Source organism: Pteronotus mesoamericanus, unplaced genomic scaffold (genome assembly GCF_021234165.1).
Source record: "Pteronotus mesoamericanus isolate MK-2021 breed Mesoamerican mustached bat unplaced genomic scaffold, CSHL_Meso_final contig_78, whole genome shotgun sequence".
NCBI classification, from domain to species: domain Eukaryota; kingdom Metazoa; phylum Chordata; class Mammalia; order Chiroptera; family Mormoopidae; genus Pteronotus; species Pteronotus mesoamericanus.
The window spans coordinates 5,240,934-5,245,898 of NW_026555258.1; the positions used below are offsets into that span (position 1 = coordinate 5,240,934).

At 58.5% G+C, this 4,965-nt stretch overlaps 1 long non-coding RNA gene across 1 annotated transcript; it reads right to left on the minus strand.

Annotated features, from left to right (window-relative positions):
* Positions 1–1,035: 1,035 nt before the first annotated feature.
* Positions 1,036–4,309, minus strand: LOC129079582 (uncharacterized). The gene is made up of 3 exons (XR_008530071.1): positions 4,248–4,309; positions 3,114–3,335; positions 1,036–2,733 (listed from the first exon to the last, which is right to left on the minus strand). It is a non-coding gene; the product is annotated as an uncharacterized LOC129079582 (long non-coding RNA).
* Positions 4,310–4,965: the final 656 nt, after the last annotated feature.

Sequence of the window (4,965 nt, forward strand, 5' to 3'; positions counted from 1 at the left end):
TCCAGGGCTGAGCTGAGCAAGAATCGCCATTGCCCTGGACCAACCCCAAGTGGGAAAGCTTATACTGCTCAACAGAAGCAGTTTGCTTCTTGGGCAAACATGGGCCTTGAGGTCAATAACAGCAGGAGGGACTTTTCTGGGGGGAATGTGGAGAGGAATTCGCTGGGAAACTTGAGTTCCCAAAGGGAGGGCATTGGTCTCAGTTATTTTTCAGCTGCGGCACCTGCTCTCTTATTTTCTTTGAAACAAAGCGAGTGTTTCCCCATCCCCGCCCAGCCCCACGGGTGCTGGGGGAGGAGAGGCAGCCCGTGGGACACCCCGGGGGGAAGGACACCCCCCAACATCCCAGGTCTTCACCAGGTGCCCTGCCCGCCGTGAAAGCGGACCTGGAAGGAAGGCGTGTAGGCTCTTGTTTGCGGGTTTCTGGGGAACCGGGAGGAAACCAGCCGCAGACAGACTTGAAGTGCTTGTGCAAACCTGCAGCAAGCCGGGCGTGGGACTCTCCGTGCAGCTTCCATTCAGCTCCGCGCCTTCCTTTGCACCTTGGGCGTGTCCGAGTGTGGGGTGGGGGGAGCGGGGGCCGGATGGCAGTTCTCTAAGTCCTTCTAGGCAGAGCCCTCCCCTGCATCCCACCCTTCCCACTTGTACCCACACCCTCAGGAGGTCTGAGGCCTTGGAAATTCTGGTCAGGAGAACTCAGAGGTCAAAGGCCAGGGCTTGGAAGTCTGATGGATGCAGGTTTGGGGGGTGGTTTGAAATCAGCTGACAATTTCAGCTGACATCCCCTTGTCTGGACGTGCGTCCTCCAGCTGGAGACATCTTGGTGGTGGTGGGGCGCCCAGGACTCACGGCCACTGGACAGCATCTTTCATTCCAGGACCTGAAGTCACCTTTGGGCACAGGGTTGAGATGGCAGGGAAAGGACACAATTGCTTCTTTAAAATGGTCTTCATGTGTCTGAGCAGCAGGAGCTGGAGCTCTTGAGCCGGAGGCACCCCAACCATGGGCTGGAACACCGCAGTGCAGGACCAGCCAACGGGGCTTCAAATACAACCCAAAGGAGTCCATTTTGAGGACTAAAAAACGTGCCGTCCATCCATCAGCCACAACAAAGAGCCTAGAACTCTGATGTGGATGCAAAACCTGGGGACTTTTGTAAAGCAAGGTCCTGCGGGGGCTCTTTCCAGCCTTTCTTTACGCGATAAATCAATTACAAGGCTTTGGGTGCCCCTGCTCCGCCATGAGTTTTCAGTGGTGTGTTGGCGTGTCTTCCTCTCCCAGGAGACGTTGCTCCTCCAGGGCGGGACCCCTCTGCTTCGTCTTTGTGCCCTGAGAGCTCACCCAGCGCCCTGCGGCCAGGACTCCGTCCTGATGCTGTGTCTCCCACGCTGAGCTGGGCGCCTGCTCGAAGCAGAGCAGAGCGCCCCGGTCTGGAGCCAGGCGCGGCACTTCGCTGCTGTGGAACCCTGAGCAAATCGCTGCCCTTCTGTGCCTCGGTTTCCTCCCCTGGGAAACAGTGATCCCAGTCACTTGCCCCTTGGGGTTGCTGTGAGGACAACCCAAGCAGGCGAGGAGGTTAGCACAGGACCTGCCTACCAGTGGGGTCTCAAGATCCAAGTTCCAAGGGCCAAATGCCACACTGGGCACCCGGCAAGGGCTCAGGCACTGTTCAGGGTTCAGATTTTTTTTTTTAAACCAACATTTCCTAAAGTATGTAAGATAGCAATAAGAATCATATATGGTTTGTGGAAATAAGATTTTTTAGAAAAGAACGCGTGACCTCTTCCTCCCCACCTGCCAGGCATCAAGTGGGAAGGGGCAGAATCAGTTCAGAAGCCTCCTGGGTGTGGTTACAAGGTCTGAGAATAGTGGGTGGTGGGTGGTTGGGATTCATTTCTGTGGTTTTCTTGAGAGGGGTCTCAGAGACGGTCTCTTAAGCAGCTATGTGAGGTGGTGATTAGGATCCAGGCAGGCTCTAGGGCCATGGCGACCTGGGGTTCCCCCCTGGCAAGCTGCGTGACCTCTCTGACCCTCAGTCTCTTCATCTGAAATGTGTCCAGCAAAGCTTTATTGTCCAGCTGCTCCTCGCGGAGCTCGTGCTGGGTGCCAGGGACTCAGCAATGAATGGGGGAGACCAGACTGGCGCCTTCACCAAGCTCACCGACCAACAAGGGAGACAGCAAATGTGGAGGCTAACAGATTCGGATGCCAGCTGAAGGGAAATAAAGTGGGGATGAGAATAATCCCCATCCAGGCTGGTGGTGAGGGCTCAGAGCACGCATCCTAGTCAAGGCGGAGCCCAGCACCGAGCGCATGGTAAATGCTCAGTCCCTGAGAACTGCTTCCGTTGCTGCCTTTGCTATTATTATTTCTGTAACCCGAATAAAACTGGGCTGCCTTGGGGCCCAGCCTCCTCGCCATGTCACGTTCAAAAGAAACACCATTCTGACATCCCAACATCAGTGGAAAGCAGTTTAAATCTTCCTGATCTCTCAGAAACACCAAAGGGGAGCTCCTTTGCACACCACACACAAAACGTCCTCGAGACTCTGTGCCAATTTATCTGCCTGGAAGGTCTCACGGGAGCTGCTCCAGAAACATCTCCCTTCCCTGTATCTCCCTTTTATCCATCTCAGAGGCAGGGGCTGCTGGCCCCGGCCTTGGGAGGCAGGGGACTGGGTGGATTCAGCCTCCGCCATGTTGCTTAACCACTCTGTGCCTCAGTTTCCTCATCTGCAAAATGTGGATAACAAAAAAAAAAAAGTGAAGGGCAGCAGCACCGCACCCACTTTCGAGGTCCTCCTGCCCAGTGGCAGCTCCACCCACCACCCCACCGAGCACAGGGCAAGGGCTAGGGCTGGGCAGGCAAACTCTGAGGCTTTCTGGGGTAAGGGAGCAGCAAAGGCCAGGGCCGTGGCATTATGGTGGCATTCTCCCTCTTTCACAGGAGGCACACAAAGGGGTAGCTTCCCGAGTGTCATCTCAGTATGTCAGTGCTGACGGCAAGGCCAGGTGTTCCCCAGGCATCCGGCGCCCCCTGAGGTGCTGGGAGAAGGTAGCTCCCCACTACCCAAGGCCGCTGCTTGCCCCAAGCCTGGGCAGCGTAGTTCTACCTCCTTCTGGCTCCCAGGGCCCCACATCCGGGATCTGGATGTCTCACTTCCTGAGGCGCCTGGGCCAGGCAGGTGGTTCTTGTCCTCATGGGGCTCACAGGCCTGTGTGCGAGGCAGGTGATGAGGCTCTGATCATCAGATGAGACCCCTGGAGGCAGCAAGAGAAGACCTGCTGGGGCATCTGGGAGGGCTTCCTGGAGGAAGAGGCACTGAAGGAAAAGGCTGGAATGAGAGGAAGGAAAAGAGTTCCAGGCAGAGGCCACAGCCTGGGCAAAGGCCTGGAAGGGAGACAGTAGTGGGTTCGAGGAGCTGCAAGAAGCCGCCTCCCACGTCCCCCAGGAGGCGGTTTAGGGAGCCCCATCACCTACGCGGGCTCCCTTACTGTTCACTGGCCTCCACCATCATGCAAGAGGACAAGAACGCTCACTCGCAATGCACAGATGAGGAGACCAGTTCTAAGAGAGAAAACGACAAATCCTGACGGGGATCAACGCTGGCTCCTGTGGCCTCGATGCACCCCTGGCGGCTGCGGAGTGGTCAGACCTATTACCGTCTCCCCATTTTACAGATGAAGAAACTGAGGCTTCATGAGACCACAAGGTCCCTCCAGGCCTGCCTTGTTTCCTCTCTCTCTGGGGACCTGGGACAAACCTGAGATGCCAAGATGTCCTCCCCAGGTGGGGCAGCAAACAGCCAGGATGGGGGTGACTCCAAGTCAAGGAAGGGGAGAGGGATGGGTTGGAAAACGGACACCAGGCAGGGAAACGCAGAGGAAAGCGGGTCCGGGTGGGGGCAGGGGTGGGCCTTGCTGGGAGGCCAATCGGGGAGGGGTCCAGGGCCCCAGGCAGCCCCCTCACCTCGCGGGGGGAGACCCCGACTTCCCCGAAGTCACCACCTCCCGCGGGGCGGGGAGAAGGACCACCGCCTCCTGGCCGCCCAATCAGACACCCTCTAGTGTGATGGGGGCGGCCGCCCGGCCGAGGGCTCCCGGGGCCTTCCCGGAGGAGCCCCCTCCGAACTTCCCCGGACTGGGGCCCGCCGCCCGCCGCCCACCCCCCAGCCTCATTAGCACCGACGCCCGTCGTCCTCCCCTCGGCTTCCGGTGGCTCCAGAATTTAAAGGTTAAATCCTAACCTCGTCTCAGCAGTTTCTCCCGGCTTTGCCTACCCAGCGCCAGTGGCTGGTAATTATATGCATCTCCGAGCAGCCAATCAGCTGTCAGACTGACAGATACTGATCTTTTCGTTTTATTTTTAGCTCTGTGCTTCCCCCTCTAGTTGCAAAAAAAAAATTCTGTTTGTTCTGTGTGCTGCTGCTTGGCTCTCATCTCCGCCAGTGAGGCGGGAGCTGCAGCCGGAGGGGCTGGAGCCGCCTGTCCCTCCGGGAAGGGGGGCACCGACCGCGGGCTGCCCCCCAGCTGCGGCCCCCCAGGGTTGCGACGAGGAAGGCAGGAGGCTGGGTGCTACACGCGGAGGCTCCCTGGAGGCTGAGGAGTGGGAGAGGGGCTGTGCTTGGCCTTGCAGCCGCTGCGAGGGAAGCAAGTCCTCACCTGCGGGCTGGAGGCGAGAAGAGAGACACCGAGACAGAGACCGCAGAGCAACAGGGAGACAGGCAGAGGCAGGGGAAGCGAGGCTGGGAGTGAGAACGAGAAAGGGGCGGAAGGAGAAAAGACAAGCTCTGGCCCCTGGAAGTAGACCCCCACAGAACTGAACAGGAGAAGCAGCCGCGGCTGTCAGCCCAGTGAGCACTGGACTGGGAGTCCAGAGGGGACTTTCTAGAAGGCCTGCGAAGATCGAGGGGACCTGGGCCACCCCTCCCAGGCCTGGACGTCCCATCTGTCGTGTGAAGGGCA